This window comes from Saccopteryx leptura, chromosome 2 (genome assembly GCF_036850995.1).
Source record: "Saccopteryx leptura isolate mSacLep1 chromosome 2, mSacLep1_pri_phased_curated, whole genome shotgun sequence".
NCBI lineage: Eukaryota > Metazoa > Chordata > Mammalia > Chiroptera > Emballonuridae > Saccopteryx > Saccopteryx leptura.
Genome location: NC_089504.1, coordinates 143,971,570 through 143,989,417, shown reverse-complemented (window position 1 = coordinate 143,989,417; position 17,848 = coordinate 143,971,570). Strand labels below are relative to the sequence as shown.

Below are 17,848 nucleotides of genomic sequence, written 5' to 3'. Positions count from 1 at the left end.
GAAACACTTCATTAAATAACATTTAAAAAATAAGATTTGTAGAGGAATGTAATGGCAGAGTTTTATACAGTATAAAGTGAAAGTACCAGGCCTGAAACACAATTACAAATGTTCAAAACATTCCTGGACTTTTCTAATTTATTTGTCTACATGTCTGATGATTTTTTAAAATGTACATAAAACCAGAATTCACAGGAGAGAACAGTGTCTAGTCTTACTTTAGAGAATGATGTGGTCTCTAATTAAAAACTGTGTAGTGCAAAGACCTCTTATGAGGCTGACTTGGTCCCAGGAGAGTCACAAGGTTTTGTGCTTATTGTTGTATTTTTCTCTTGTTTTGTTTTCGTGTTGTTTTTATTAATTCCAAAGTCAGGTTGATTGAATCAAGCTCTCTGGAATAGAAACCTCTCTAGGGGACTCTCATGAGAAACCAGGTTGAGTTTTAGCTAAATTTTTATACAGTTTAGTTTACCATCTCAATTCTCTAACAATTAATTACTCAGCTCAGCATACCAGCTGGTGGGATAAAAATTGACCACGAGCTAGGAAAATTAAATTCTTCCTGCTCTGCTTTTATCAGATAATTTCTCTCTGTTCCCAATTCAGCCATGATCCAATTCTTTCTCGTTTATGCAAATTGTAGATGTTGTGTCCAAACTAGGAGGACATAAGGGAAGCAAAGTGCCAAATAAAGACTGAGAAGTCAAATGTGTAAGTAATGAAAGCATTTCTTCAGTCCTGTTCATCAGTCCAAAGCTATGAAGACTTGGTTTTAAGGGTGCAGATGTTTTTTTCAACAAAGGAAGAGCATTTGGTACATTTCTGGCAGATGGCAAGATAAAGTCTATTTGCTTAAAAAGCCACTCCTTCTTTGATGTGGTTAATTATGACCTCTTGGGGCACATACCAACCTTATCAAAATCGATCTGGGTAGCACTATCTCTTGTAAAACTGCCTCCTGTTGCTTTACTATTAGTATTGCTTTCGTGCCAACAGTGTTCCTGACACTGTGTAATCCCAGGAAGACAGAGTTCCACACAAGGGACTTGAAACTTGAATAAAACTGGACCCAGAAACTGAGACATAAAACTGCAAGGGAAAATGTGGGCAGATCTGAAGATTATAACTTGCTTTTTCGTTTTCTCCATCTTTCCTTTTGTTATCTATTAATCCTTAGTTTTATATTTCTTTTCCTCTCTTTCATTATTTTATTTCCTGTGTTTCAGAATAGAACTTGCTGATTGTAAGGGGAAATTTTATTTTTTTTCCAAAAATGCCAAAGTACGTAAAGAAATCAGGGGAAGTTCCCTCTCCCAGTTCCAGGGCTAACAGTGATGTGTGTGTTGTTCCAGACTTTTTTCCTATCTGTATACCATACATGCCTTTCACAGTGGCTTTAAAAAAAAAAAATCAAAACAGTTTCACACAGAGACATTCACACAAAATGAGTTTTAGAAAGATTTTTAGGAGAGAAGTTTTAAGTCAGCCTGGTAGATTCAGCGGGAAACAAATCTACAGGATTCGTGTGGGTAACAGGAAAAGAGGGACATGAAACGAGGAGGCGAGAGAATAGCCTCAAGCCATCACGAAGCATTAAAAGGAAGGCTTCACTGTGGCCCAGAGAGTTGAACACAGGCAACAAAAGCAGTGGAGAGAAAAGTAAAGTGTCTGTCTTCTTCTCAGTGGTGTACCGGGGCCTAGAACGTACGTGTGTCTATTTTCCCAGGTTTGTTTACTAAATGAATGTGCTGTAATCTCACTTCCATTGAATAGTCTAGATCAAATTAAAATCCAGGAAGGCAGGGATGAGATTATAATAGTTAATGAGAAAAGAAATCAGCTCAAGAGAATCATTTTTGAGGAGAAAGAGATCGACGTTTGATGCCGGCTTTTACGTGTGGAAGAAGAGGAAGAAAATACAGTGAAAGTTATGTGGAAAAGGCAAGACAGACCGAGTATAGTTGGTGATTACGGCTGACATAGAGGGAAAACTATAAAGTACTTGTTGGGAAGATAGCCAGACAGGATAAGTTGGGGAGCCTAGGGGAAATACATGAACATTTGTGGAGCTCCAGCATGTGGCAGGCTTTTTCTACTGGGTTACTTTATTCATCAGCAACCCCGTGAGGGAGGGGCTAATGATAACCACTTAGAGACGGGGAAACAGGATCAGAAAGGTTTGGTGTCCCAAATCTCTCAGCTAATAAGTAGCAGAATGTATTTTCAAACGCAGGCCTTAGTCTTCTACGCATAAAGCCTCATTCCAAGTGCCCAAAGCTATCTGCAGAGCAGCTTGTTGTGGGAATGGGCTTATCAAATTGATTAACAGTAGCGCAGAGTATTGCTACACAGAGCATATTGTCGGGACCATTAGCATCGGTGTTACCTGGAAGCTTAAGCATGGTCCCCATTCCAGCATTACTGAGCCAGGATCTGCATTTTAACTGCTCCCTAGATGACTGGTTATGCGTCTTCAAGTTTGAGAAGCACTCTCGTAGAACATCAGATTCCTTAGAACTCACTACCACCCCTTTGGGAGAATTTCAAGAATTCTCTGCACCTGAAAAGCCTGTAAATAGTGAGAAGCTACTAACATTTGGTCTCTGGAAAACTGCATATAGGACCCTCTTTAATCATTTCATCCTTGTCCTGTGCATGGCTGAGATAGTTCATATAGTGAACGGAGTAAAAGTAAAAGGCCACAGTTGCTCCAGTTTGGCGTAGAGCGGGTCAGTGCTTTGCAACAGCACCCGCCAAAAAGGCAATTTTCCGCACAAGCACGTTCCTCTCTTTCCTATCCAAACACATATGACAGCCAATTTTAGCCCCATCTCTACTGCTTAGACCTTAAAAAAGCAACCTCTCACAAGCTGTGCATATTGTGTGGTAGGGATGGGAATGTGTTTGCTTTGGAAGCTTTCTTTGTCTTTCTCTGAGCTGCTAGGGTTTAGGTAATTAAGACCCGGAAGAGTGAGAACTTTATTCCACTGTGGTCCCTCCCACTCACTCAAGGTGCAGCTGGCTCTGGACATCCCGAAGCAGAGAGCTAGCTCTCCAGCCTTCTGAGTTCTGTCATCAACTACCCATTGGCCTTGAGAAAGCCACTTGTCCTTTCTGTGCCTCAATTGCCTCACCTGTAAAATGGGCCTCACCTAGTTCACAGGGACACTAGGAGAATTAATTAGCGTTTGCAAAGCTTTGAGATTCCCTAGATGAAAGTGGCTATATAAGTGTAAATGATTATCATTATCATTATTATTATTATTATTATATAAAGTATGGATAACAGATTAAGCATGGGATTATATGTCAGCCTCCTGGGGAAGGTTGATTTCTGGATAAACAAAAAGTGTTGCAGACTGTTATTATCCACCCTCCTTTCCCATGTCTGATCAGGAATGCATCATCATGTTTGCTAGGCTAACATTGCAAAAAGAAGTCTTCCTTAGTTCACTGGTAATGAATTCAGATGAGATGGTAATGACTAAAGATTAGAAAACTTCTTGAGTGATGTATCTCCAGGATCAAGCAGATCCTGCAACCGAGGTGAACTGTAATCACCTGGTGAACAGGTGTGGACACAATTCTGAGCCTACCACCAAACCAAATTGCCAAATCAGTCCAATTAAAAGTTTGCATTTTCCTTCCAGACCTACTATAAATGAAAGTATCAATGAATGCTGAGCGAATTTTAAATCTCCCCAGATGATCTCACCACACAACAAAGTGAAGGAAATCTGTGAGGGATTAAGGCCACTTCTGTTCACCCTGAGCAAAGCTGAACCAGCTTCCCAGCACATGTTCAGTTCTTGCGCTTTGCTAGGACCTGGCGCTGTAGTGTGTGTGTGTGTGTGTGTGTGTGTGTGTGTGTGTGTTTTGCATGTGCATGCACATGCGTGTGTGTGAGTGTGTGTGGGTGTGCGTGGGTGTGTGTGAGACAGGGTTGGAAGTTCCAGGTGTCAGCCAAGCAGAGCTGCCACATAAGGAAACCAGAACTTTTGTGGGAATAGCTAAACAAGGAGCACTTAATGTGGGGTCCCACACTCCAACAAGCAGCAAGGGGTCTGCGAACTCCCTGAAATAGCCTGAAAGCTTTTTACATGTATGTGAATTTTTTTCCAGGGAGAAGGTTCACAGCTTTCAGAGATTTTCAACTGATTGCGTGACCTAAAAGGATTAGGATCCAACTGTTTTTCCTCCCATTTAATATCACTATTCTTGGACATACACAATTTCAGTTCCCCTGGAAACCCTAATTCACACAGCTTCCTGATATGAAAGTGATAACTGCAACTAATATCATGGTTTTCCCAGCAATTCCTTTATGACGCCGCTCATTCTTAGGATTATGCCTGATAAAGTCAATATGAGCCCTATAACCTGAATCTGGTTCTGATTTCATGTTTAGTTAGGGATACTTTGTTATTCCAAACCTTTCTTCGTTTGGAATAACATTTGTGCTCTGCTGTCCAAGTTTTCAGCTAAACCTCTAGTGCTTGTGCTGCTCATCTAACTGCCCTTTCACTGTATTAACATGATGAGACCCTGACTGAAATTTCATGGAGAGGGAACTCAGCCCAAGAAAGCATGAATCTATATTTTATTTCAGATAAGCTCCTGGAAAATGTACATATTTTCCAACGCAATCAATCAGAAATCTCTTGGCAACTAAGCAATTCCACAGACCCCCTTCTGTGATTTATGAGAACTTCACTTTTCAATAAAGTGGAGAGTACCTGGAGAATAGCTTCTCACCCAGCGGTTTTTAATTGTAGTTTACAAGCTAAGCCAAGAATCAGCAAGATGCACAAAAAATACAAAAGTTCAAGAAGTGAAAGAAGAGATGGAACACACTCTATTTTGAGGCAGAACATTCTCCTTAAATCACTTTCTAGCTCAATGACTCTTCATTTTTTTTTTGCTAAGGCAAATATTAATGCAAATGCTGGTTTGTAGCATAATTCGGAGAGGGTCATGACCACATTGGGTAGGGTAAGGATTCTTTTTAATTATACAAAAAGAACATTGAAACTGGAAGCTAGTAGGCCTGAGTCCTAGACCATCACTTGCTTCCTGTATGAACTATCACTTTCCTTTTGGCAAATTGAGGAGGGTCACCTAGACAGCCTCTGGTTCTAAATTCCGCACCCATGGAACTCTGGACAAGTACCTGAAGACTACTTAGGGGCATCCTGTTCGGGTTTCTGATGTCCCTGGCACCACAAAGCAGCTTTTATTAAACAGCTGATTTAGGCTAGGAGCTGAGCCTAGTGCAAGATGTTTGAGATAAAGAAGACAATACCCCTGCACTCAAAGGACTCCCAATCTAACAGTTTAGCATTAATATAATACTATGGGATGAAACTAGCAGAACCAGCAAAATTCCATGGGCATGTAGTAGGAGAAAACAAAGCAAGGGCATTTGGAACAACAGAGGCTGCATTCATACTCCCATGCCTTTGGGAGTATGAAATGCCTGATTAGATTGGGACACAGAATGAGCCCCAGGACCCTGCTTCCTTATCTACCCAGTGGACCAGGCCAGGCCAATCTGAAAGGAAATGCCAAAGTCTCCTGATCTCTCTCCCTATAGCTAATCTGTCCCTACTTCCTTTACTCCGGACCCCATCATTGTGCCTCTATTTCTAGAGCCAAGCAAAAGGCAGCTCCACCCCAGAGAGAAGGACCTACTGAATGCTTCCGGAATTCATCATTACTTATCTATTTTTTTTACCCCCTCCACCTTGCTTGGCTCTGCGTGGTTTGTGCCTAAAAGGTGGAAGGGTGGGATAGAAGGTGGGGGCTGCCTTTGACCCTGTCTGCTACCACCCAGTTTCCTGTTCAAATATACTTACTTCTTTTCCCATTGTTCAACTTGATTGGCATTTCTGGAATAGCTCCTTATTCCTTTTTTCCATATCTTCTGCTGTAAAATAGTGACCAGATCTCTGCCCTGGAGGTGTAGAGCGAGAAGGCACAGTGTCTGGGCAAAGTGCATTCCCGTAAATATCAATGTGTTCCTCTTCATAGAGAATGACAGTATCAAGAGGGCTTTCTGTTTAAATTCATTTTCTGGCAATGTTTCTGGGTTGGTATTAACATATTCTTTTATCCCATCTACCTTGGAAGTAAGGAAACATTACTGTTAGGCAACTAAACCAACAGTGCAAAATCCAGGATTCACACTCAGATTTTCCTGTCTAATGTTCACACTGAGATAATACATGAACTCAATAATATCAAACTAACAAGCAACTGCACCAAGCTACAATTCTTATGCTATTAGTTAAAGTAAACTTTCCCAATAGTATTTGGTCAAATAACAGATGTTCCCCACAAAAAGAGTTTAGTAATCTAATAATTTGGTGATTTAAAAGTCAAACAATCTCCCTACTACATGACATCTTAGAGCCCTTAACATGCTAATTTGGTTTGTAAATCTTCAAGAAAGTGTTTTACACATTTATTAGACCCATTATTCCCAATGTAGGTATGAATCACCATAAGGAACTGTTGAAAATCTGCATTGCCAAGCCCCACCCCCAGGTAATAGGAGTCCAAAGCAGCCCTGGAATCTATGTTTTAAGACATCCCAAGTGGCTCAGGTGCAGATGATCTGCAGGTTCAAAAACGCTGACCTGGACTATGTTCTTCACAAGGCTCTTAGAATACAACATGGGAAATATTAATAATGGTGTGGGGAAGGAACTCAAGGTCAGTGAAAATAAAGGGGGTGAGGCTGATTTGTTTCATTCCACTGCATCTTAGTTCTCATTCACACTATTTGGAATACAGTTTTTTTTGTTATAGCTGCAAGATAAGACCTCATGAATGAAAAGGGGGAAACTAGCAGTTGACTCGAGAGGGGTCAGCCAGCTATTGACAACAAGACCCAAGTTTCTGGCATCCAAAATTAATTCTAGCAGGGCTAATAATCCCACCGTCATGGTTTTGGTTATTTAGTTTATTTTTAAACATTATCATCCAAATCAAAACAGGCTTTCTCCAACATCTTTTTAAAGCCAGAGAAAGAGTAGAACACTGTATTTGGGGGGTGGTAAACGTAAACTCTTTTAGCACTTGGCAAAATAGCAGGTTTGGTCTCAAGGTTTTTGTGAGCATCAACAATTAAACACTAACCCTTCTAAGTTATCAACAGTCAAGTACCAGAAAGTAAACACATCAATGGGATTTTGATTCTTTTGAATCAACAGTATGTGAAATGGGTCAGGGCTGTACCAAGCCAGGAATGAAGTGTTAACTATACACCAGAGCAGTGTCAACTTGGAGAGTATTCCTATTACTTCAGTCGGACCTACTCCAGACTCACTCACTAACTAAGAAACGGAACCTTAGGGCAGTGGTCCCCAACCCCTGGGCCGCAGACCAGTACCGGTCTGTGGGCCATTTGGTACCGGTCCACAGAGAAAGAATAAATAACTTACATTATTTCCGTTTTATTTATATTTAAGTCTGAACGATGTTTTATTTTTTTAAAATGACCAGATTCCCTCTGTTACATCCGTCTAAGACTCACTCTTGATGCTTGTCTCGGTTACGTGATACATTTATCCATCCCACCCTAAAGGCCAGTCCGTGAAAATATTTTCTGACATTAAACCGGTCCATGGCCCCAAAATGGTTGGGGGACCACTGCCTTAGGGTACACAATGGCAGGCAGCACTTTGTAAAATGAAATCAGTATTTCAGAGAGGGGAAGTGCAGTGTTTTCAAAAGCAGAGTAAGTATGCTCTAACTCAGTGGTCCCCCAACCTTTTTTGGGCCCGGGGATCGGGGACCACTGCTCTAACTGGTTTTCTGGAGATGGCGCTGAGATTGAATATAGGTAATATGTACTCATTGTCTGAGGATAGTTACAAGAAGATTTTTCAAATTCTTTTCAAGTGAATCAACTTAAACACAATATTTCATTGTGAAAAGGAGGAAAAATGGTAAAATTAACTAAAAGTATTAAGTAAGTTTATTGCATCTATCTATGGCTTTAAAAAAAGTAAGACATTTAATGCTAACAATGTACAGGATTAAATGTTTGAGTAAGGGCAATTTTTTAAACTCTCTAGGCAATATTTTTTTTATTTGACCTATTTTCAAAGACATTAACTATGCTATTAAAATATTTAGCTATGGAACTCCCACCTTTTATATAGTTTTAGAATCATGTATTATATTATCAAAGCTGGAAGGGCATCTCTATATATCAAAAGACTTTAATTCATAAGTTATAGAAATTTTATGTGCTTTAAGCCAGTTTCTTATCCAAATAAAATACCAACTATTTATCTGACATTACGAATTTGTTCTCCCTGAAACCCTCGGTCATGCTGTCCTTTTCATTGGCAAGCTCTCTCCAAAGGATGAAATTGGCCTTTTGGCTACTTTAGGACTATATTTTGCTGCTATAGCAACAAAGTAAAAAGCAAAAGCCCCTTCCCAATAGTTTCAGCCAGTGGTGTGATGTAAATGTTTAACAACTGACTTTCCAGGAAAAAAAAAAAATTCTGGTTTGTAACATTTGCCAATTTCCATGGTAAAAATATTTCCCCCATGGCCAATTTCAACCTTCCCAATTTACCCTCACTAAACATGGAGTTGGGAAGAGATGTGCAGCAATCCATTATATAGTATTTTCACCATGTAGATACAATAAGTATAGCTAACCTCAAGACCATAGGTAATAATGAAATATAGTACAATAATAAGAAAGCTATGAATTGAGTATTCACTACCTTTATTTTACTATCATCTAATTGTAGGTTTATATACTCTAATTTTTAATAATGGCTGTGTTTAACACTGATTTGCAAAATCCTAGAAATTAACATTGGCTGGTACAGGCCAGTATGAGCCGCACACCACTAGTCCCAGCAGAAATTCAGAGAGGAAAGTTCACAGGAGCCTGGCTTGGGCCACATGCCCATGTGTAGATCCATCTCTGAATCCAAGGGGAAGAGGAAGTTCTGACTAGCCAAGCCTGGTTGTGAGTTTGGGGGATGAGATAGCATGTAGCTGGGGGAGAGAGTCTATGGTGACAGGAAAGAGTAGGTCTTCAATAGAAAATGAGAAAAATAGGCTGGGCAAGCAAAGCAAGAGACTTTTGTTTCAATAGCTAATACTGCACATATTGATGACTAAGGTAAGTCTAAAACGTATGCTCCACTTTGAGAGAAAAAGAAGATACTATTAATTATGCGGGAACTATAAATAAGCAATGTAAGGCTCAGGTAAGAAAACAGGCTGGCTTGGAGTCACACACTTCAAATGAGTTATCAGAGCCAGGATTAGAGACCAAATTTCCTTATTCCAAGTTTAGCACACTCCATAGTCCTCCAGTGTAATGATGCTTTTTAGTTGTTGTTTTTTGGGGTTTTTTGAGATGCTTGTTAAGTAGAAAATCCCCCAAATAAAAGATCAGAATATGCTTAGTGGTTAAAATTATCACTTCAAATTTATTTTTTTTAATTATGTAGAGCACTTTGTACATTTCAAAGCTTCTTATCCAAAGTTTTAGCTCACTACTTACTATATTACTGGTGGAAACATAGACTATTGAGAACAGTTTAACTATATTACTATAGCATTACAATCCTATATACCCTCTGTCCCACCAATTTAACTTCTGTGAACTAGAATCTCTCCTGTTTCCCATGTAAAAGATAAATTCAGACAGCCATGGGCTTTTAAGAATCCAGTAAAGACTTCACTGAGGTTTGAGAGACTCTTCAAATGCAGTTATAAAAGAGTCAGAGGAGCTAATTTTGAAATTCATTTAACCAGAGGAAATTGAAGGAATAAAATTAACTAAAGGATATGAAATAGGGAGAATATTTTGATATACAAATTTCTTTAACATCATTTAAAGGAAAGGTTATGAATGTGATTTTTAAAACACACACCCGTTTCTTTTGCAAGTTATAATGAATTTTTAGTTTATCTAAACTCATCTAATTGAAGAGAAAACATTGCCCCAGCAACACACATAGGAAGGAGCCCTGGAGGTAGAAATCCATTTCCCTGGAAGTGTATTTATTTTGCAGTTAAATAGTAAGTGAAGGAGTGAAAGAAGAAATAAGGGTGCTTCTACAGAAATATTCACTTCAGGGCCCAGATTTTAAAGTTATAGCTATTGCATCAGAAAGAGGACTACTATTCTTGGAAACTGAAAACATGGGTTTGGGTCCTGGCTCTGCAACCTACCAGCTCTATTACCTTGAAAAAATTACTTTAACTCTCTAAATCTCAAATTTTGATCTTAAAATAGGATGAAAGTGTAACAACTATACAGTTGTAAGCACAATGGCTGGTACAAATTTGATGTTCGGTAGGTATTTGTTAAATGAATTAAAAGTGTTTGTGAGATTACTTTGCTAATGATGCAGATAATAGTACATCCCGTTACTATAGTAACAACAGCTGACTCAATAACATATATTACTTACTTTTTTGTGTGTGCTTTCTCCCCACCCCCCACCATGAAAGCAGGAATTTTTGTGTTTTCTGGTTTTGCTTCTCAATTATTCTCATCTTTTGGAATTTAAAACAAGAACCGGAGGCAGAGAATGAAAATGACTATGGAAGGTTTTATGTTTCAGGCTCTCCCTTTTCATATAGTGTGTGTGTGTGTGTGTGTGTGTGTGTGTGTGTGTGTGTGTGTGTGTGTAGACTCCTGCATGCACCAGACCAAGATCCACCTGGTAAGCCCACTAGAGGGAGATGCTCTGCCCATCTGGGGCCGTTACTCTGTTGCAACTGGAGCCATTTTTCAGCACCTGAGGGGAAGCCGTGGAGCCATCTTCAGCCTGGGGCCAACTTGCTCCAATGGAGCCATGACTCTGAGAGGGGAAGAGAGAAATAGAGAAAAGGGAGAGGGGGAGGGGTAGAGAAGCAGATGGGCTTCTCTACCACTGAGCCAACCAGCCAAGGCCCTCATATAATCTCGATAACCAGACTAAGAGAGCTATAGCAGAAAGAGTTATTGGCCTTGAATTACCAATGCCTTAACATAGTAATTTTAATTTTTTCTTAATTAGAATTCTGTCCTGATCTCATCAAGGCATGTTTAACCTGCACCAGTACACATCTTGGGAAGAGAAAGCAAGGGAAGATTTAAGATAGACCAATTTATTCTATGTTTCAGTGGGAAGCTGAGCTCCCCTCCCCTTGAGCATAAAATTCATGAGGGTAGGGATTTTTGTCCAGCACCTAATATGGAGCCTGTAACACATAACCCTTCAATCAACAGCTGTGAAAAAGAAATATTTGGGGATGAACTTTCTTTATTAGACTTGAGAACACAGAGCTGCTCCTGGATGGTAGAAAGGCAAATCCAGGAGGTTGGCTTGGAGTCTAAGAGACAGTCATACTTTTCACAGAGCAGGATGGAGACAGGGGCATGCTGAGGGGAAGGGAAGAGGAATCTTGGCATGTAACTGAAGAGAAGAAAATGTACTTTGTGGACTGATCATTCCTTAGAAATAACAGCGTGAAGATGATGGAACCAGGTATTTTTAAGCTGGCTATAGCTCCTAAAGAACAGTGAACACGTAGAAAATAAATCTGCCAATAAAAAGGATTTTTGTTTCTATATTTTGAAAGACAACTACTAAAAAAGCATCAATCTCTCTTAAAAATAATTTGCTCTTGGTCAGCTAGAATAAATCCAATCAAGAGAAGACAGGCTAAAATCAAATTTCCCCACTGAATGCCGTAAAGCAGCCTCAGCTTTACCTATTTCAGAGGCATTCACCAGACAAGTCTGACTGTCGCAATGCTTTCTTCATGTGCATTCTAACTTTGACAGATAATTAAACAGTAGTTGGGAAACGGCACTTCCCAAAGTGACATGGTACCTTTTAAAATACGTTGTAGTTACCCGAGAAGCCTCTCTCATCTCAGAAGTTGCGACTTCCTCGGTTTCCATAATTGTTGACACCTCGAGGAGGCAATTAAAGTTGGGTCTGCTCTGTGCAGCGCTCTTTAAAAACAATGTTCCTTTCAGACTTGTGAGTGTAAAAAGAACATAAAGTTGCATTTCCTTTTAAACCTGGTACAACAGACTCCTAGTAAAGGCTCCATAGAGATTTCCTGTAAAGCACAGAGCTGTAAAAAGCCCAGAGTTTCCTGCCACACAACAGTGACACACAGATTAAAACGAAGACCGAAATGATACACCTTGTTAACGTGGGCTGCGATTCTTTATCAACACTATGGAAATTGGAATGTTCTTTTATCCTTCTGAACTTTCTTGAAATGACTGCCCAAATTCCCTTAATACACAGGCAGGAATGCACTTGGCAAGCCTTCTAGAGAGAAAAGAAAAAAAAAAAGAGTTCAGCTTTGAAATTACTTGACATGATTTAATGTGAGTTTTAGAGAAAATGGAAGCCGTTGGCCAAATCTCAGGCTGTGTTATTGCAATGTGGACCTGGATACCACAGGGGACATCATTTCTAACCATCACTGGTAGAAGCAAGCAGGTTAGCAAAATGTGTAAATAACAAGTACATATGGTTGGTGATGACTGCAAGAATAGAGCCAGGGGGATAAGTCAGGATCTCGCTCAACAAACATTTCCACTGAGGCTCTCTAAAGCCAGCTACATGGTCCACGCCAAAGCCCTACTCTCCCAAGTACAAGCAGTTTTCTAATATTCGACAAAACTCAGACACGAGCCTTAAACAGCTGAGCCAAAAAAAAAAAAAAAAATGTTTTTTTCACACAATAAAACACAAGACTTTACCTCCAAAAGTGTGTTATAAACATAAAATGTTCTCCTAGACACTACTATTAACAATTAGCTATTTTATTGGAAGATACTGCATACTGACTGTATGTAATCTGGGGGGAGCGGGGTGAAGGCCACAATTACTGAAATAGTCTTATGTTTTGACAGAAGTCATGGCTACAGAAAAGGAGCAAACGGGGCAGTGTTAGCCGTCCCTTTCTGTAATCAGGATTCTACAGATACCCCTTATGCAGTGGTAACTTGGAACTGCAGTTGGCCTATTCACATTTTAATTCCACTGTGCTTTAATTGTCAAAAGTGTAAAAGCAAAGAAATGGTTGGTATGAAACCCAACAGTGTTCATCTTAATGGTGTTTTACTTTGTTCTTTCCATGGACCATTCTCTCCCAATTAGAATGATTAAGAACTGATTTTATGACCTGCCACAAGTCTCTGATGAATAATCAGTTGATTCAGTGTTTTTATTTTGCAACTTACATTTAAATAAAAAAGAAAAAGGAAGTTCTTCTAAGAAGTTTTTTTTAATGAGCCTTACTTAAATAATGTTTAGAATCAAACACAAAATCACTAAAATAATTCGAAGTTACATCTACTCCATTTTCACTCATGACGTTTCAATGACCAGGACAAACATAAATAATGACATAAAAAATAACGTGGAAAAAAAAGAAACAAGAACTTGATAAGACAGGTTATTCTTATATTTGGATTTAGCCAGTTCATCTGCCTGATATTCTGATCTTCAGATTTAGACAAAATTTTCTTAGAGACAGATGAAATATGCTGAAAGGAATTCTGACATTGTAAATAGAAATCCTACTCCTAAAATGTCTGAATTGGCCCATTGATTACAACTGTGTGATCAAGTCACAACATGTCTAAGCTTCATGTATAATATGGACTTAATAACTCAAACTTCACAATGTTATTTTCCTTAATAACACGTGAAAGTGCTTGGTAAAGTTCAACCAACTGTGGTTGGAATGTTAATTTTTAAATGAGGGTCCCATTCAGTTGGGAGAAGCCTAAAGCATAGAAGCTAATGCCTCACTTGCTGCAGCTTAGTCTGAGGGGCACTCCGAGCATCTCAGAAAAATGGGGGTTTCTAGTGGTGGCAGGACAGATGATATACAATGTTCAGCAAGGGGTAATGGCACAGTGTCCTAGGGTTTTCTTATAAAGCAAAACGTATCTGGTATTTACTATGCATCATGCACTTTTTAAAGCATTTCACATATATTAACCTATTTATACCTGACCACAAACATGTAAGGTAGAGGTACTATCAGAATTATGCCCATTTTACAGTTATACAACTGAAACAAAGAACAGAGGATTGAAAACACAAAGGAGTTCAAGGTCATTTGGCTCTACCAAAGAATACAAACCCAAGCTCTGAGACCCCTTATGCCCACACCAGCACAGAACAAGAAAAGCCCCTGAGGGTCCTATGTCCAAGCATACTGTGAGGGCCAGAGAAGCCTGGGGTTTGAACAGAGAGCCCCAGGCTGCTGGGTGTGGAGTGCGGGGAACTGGAGGCAGTGATGAGGCCCGTGGTCATCAGCAGTGGCAAAAAAAAAAAAACCCAGTACTGAGGCACGTGGCATTAACCTCAGCAGACGGAGAGAGGACAGAGGCTGATACCCAAGGACAGAGCAGGACAAGACATTTTACCAGGACCACAGGCTCATCTGCTGCAAGTCAGCACCATGCTATGAAGGTGAGGTGGGAGGAGCCCCTTGAGTAGGGCAAAGGGGGAACCACCAAGGCAAGGCATTACTTAAAGCAGAAGAGACTCTACTACCTTTCATGGGCAAAATCAAGTGTTTCCTTCCTTAAAGGAGCATGAAACCTGAGGATGAAGATCACTTCATGTTGGGGAAATAAACTGTAGTCCCATATCTTCCCAAGCAAGGTCTTTGGTTTACTGTTCCCTCGGCCTGGATGCTCTTCTCCAGATTCCTATACTCTTTCTCTTGCTTCATGTAGGTGTCTGTCCAAATGCTTCTCCTACTGAGACCTTCATGGCTCCCTATGCTCCTACCCTGCTTTACTACACCCACCGCCAGCTGTAAGCACTTCGCTTATTGTCTCTCTTTCAACCAGCATGTACACTGCCTGCATGAGGGCTTTGTCTCCTTTACTGCTTTAATCTCAATGCCTAAAACTGTGCCTAGTACATTGTAGATGCTCAGGAATAATTCCTGGCAGACTGAATGCATCAGAACGTGTGCATGTCAACTCAGGTGCATACATATTTAGGATAACAGCTAGAAGGGAACTTAGAGTTCAATCTGAGTAAATGCCAGTTTTTCTTTTAATCATCAGAATGCATTCTTCAAAGACTCAATTGTAAATGAAAAACCCCCTAACAGCACTGCTTGAACCCTGGAGTGAGTGGAGAGGAACTCTCTAGGAAGAACTGTAGAGAACTATTTGGAGATCACTTTTCTAGACCGACTGATTTATTTTTAATGGAGGAAACTGAAGCTCAGAAAAGTTATATAATTTGCCAGAAGTCACCAAGTCCAAAAGTTAGTTTTCCTGAACTCCAGTTTAAGCAAATAGCATATGTATAAGTTAGCTGCTTTGTACCAGGCAGCGTTAAGTTTCTGGTTCCAGAAGTAAGCCCCTTGTTTGGATTTCATGTGATGGCTACTCTGCCTGGAGACTCCCGGAGTCATGGGATTTCTTGAATATCACAAATCCAGGCTCTGGGTAGAGAGTTTCCATTTCTTATTTTTCTGTTCTAATATTTGAACTTTGGCAAACACAGCTAATGGTACAACGTGGGTTTCCCCTACCCTTTCTATACTGTTTCCCTCACTAAGCCCTCACTTGCACACCCAGGATCTTAGGCTCTGCTCTTTCTGTAGTTTAGTGATGTTTCTCTCTCCCCTCACCCAGTCCTCCCCTCCGCCGAAAAAAGTTGTGCCGCACATGTTCCACATCTGTCAAAATGCCTCCCAACTACACACGCCAAAGTAGTTACATACACAATTCTTTTTTATTTTATTTATTTATTTGTATTTTTCTGAAGCTAGAAACGGGGAGAGACAGTCAGACAGACTCCCGCATGCGTTGACGGGGATCCACCTGGCATGCCCACCAGGGGGCGATGCTCTGCCCACCAGGGGGCGATGCTCTGCCCATCCTGGGCGTCGCCATATTGCGACCAGAGCCACTCTAGCGCCTGAGGCAGAGGCCAAGGAGCCATCCCCAGCGCCCGGGCCATCTTTGCTCCAATGGAGCATCGGCATGCGGAGGGGAAGAGAGAGACAGAGAGGAAGGAGAGGGGTAGGGGTGGAGAAGCAGATGGGCGCTTCTCCTGTGTGCCCTGGCCGGGAATCGAACCCGGGACTTCTGCACTCCAGGCCGACGCTCTACCACTGAGCCAACTGGCCAGGGCACATACACAATTCTTCCTGAGTATGTGCACGTGGTGATATCTCTCTCTCTCTCTCTCTCTCTCTCTCTCTCTCTCACACACACACACACACACACACACACACACTCACACCCCTCACTCAGCTATTGCTATAATAACTTTGCCTTCTAGTTTTTGGCAATCATAGCCTCCTCTCCTCCTTATTGTATCTTTCATCTTTCTCTTTCTCCTCCTCTTCCTCCTCCTCCTCCTCCAGGCTCTGCCAGGCCTGACTCATTTGCCACTGTACTCCATTCCATGGTTCCTGCAGATGGCAGGGGGGAGTGGCACCATTGGCCATGAGTACCAAGTGATATGTTATTATGGAAAATTCTTCTCTAAATGAAAGTCAGCCGTCTGGCAAAATGTGTAACAAGGGGGAAACCAAATCGAGAAGGAAAAATCCATGAAACATTTGCTCATTTCAGGTTGGAAAGAAAGATAAAAAGAGAAGACGAAGACCATCTACTAAAATCCACCTAGTTAACATAGGACAGTCCAGATTAGTGAAGAAACACCTGTTTGTAGCCTTGTATACCTAATAGCTCCATTTTAGATCTTAAATTAAGTTTTGCCAAGAAAAACTTGTGGGAGGCAATATTTTTAAAAGAGTTAGTTGGGGAGAAAATTTGCAACTTTGCCAGGGATGTGAATAACATTTCTTTGCCTTGATCTTCTAAAAATAAAAACTATCCTATGAAAGATTTTTTTAAGTTCCTTATTAATTTTAAAAAATATTTTAATGTCAAAATTTGAAAATGATCTAACATTTCTACTTTATATCTATATTCCAAATACTCTGATTTTTAAATATTCTACTCATGTAACCTTAAATCAGAACAGAAGGTCAAAGGATAGAGTTAGAATCATAATATATTTCTTCTCATAAAAAGCTATATATCAACCACAATGAAGATTTTTCCACTTTGTTTTCAACCGAGACAGAATTTTGGCACGAAACCAAGAAAGAATGTGCTTTATGAAAAACAGACAATGCTGACTTTTCCATAACTTGGCTCTATCAAGTAGAACATTATTTTCTAGTAATGGAAATACAAGACTATTTATCTTTGAATAATAATCATATTTGAATTAGTCACATCCTTGTGATATGAATTATCCATGTCAAAAGTAGAAAAGGGGAGTGGCGGTTATCAAAACAACTTTCAAGGACCTCTTAGTTCCCCCAGTATGCAAATTAGATGATGATATGCAAATTCCAAAACATTCACATCAGTCCTTCAAGAACAAATCATTTCTGGCTGTGATTCATGGTATGTGATCCAACATTTTTGTTCTGCCCAGAAAGGGCCAGGATCTTTCTGTTGGGCTCACATTCCACAGATGCAGAACTTCAAACTCTGACTCAGTCCTTCAGAACCTTCTTTCTTTCCTGATTATAGCTACATCTTGCTCTTCGTTTTTGTTTTTGTGTGTTCTGACTTCCAACCTCTCGCACACTCCTCAAAGTTCCCCTCAAGAAGGGCGTCTGGCCTGACCAGCTGGTGGTGCAGTGGATAGAGCATCCGGCTGGGATGCAGAGAACCCCGGTTCGAAACCGACGTCGCAGGCTTGAGTGCGGGCTCATCTGGCTTGAGCCCAAAGATCACTGGCTTGAAGCCCAAGGTTGCTGGCTTGAGCACAAGGTTGCTGGCTCA

General features: G+C 40.4%; 1 protein-coding gene and 1 non-coding gene across 2 annotated transcripts in view; one reads left to right on the top strand and one right to left on the bottom strand.

Annotated features, from left to right (window-relative positions):
• The window catches only part of PRICKLE1 (prickle planar cell polarity protein 1), a 214,417-nt gene that overhangs the window by 57,833 nt on the left and 138,736 nt on the right, over positions 1-17,848 (top strand). The gene's annotated exons all lie outside the window — the stretch shown is intronic.
• TRNAS-GGA (transfer RNA serine (anticodon GGA)) lies at positions 16,097-16,172 on the bottom strand. The gene has a single exon. It is a non-coding gene; the product is annotated as a tRNA-Ser (tRNA).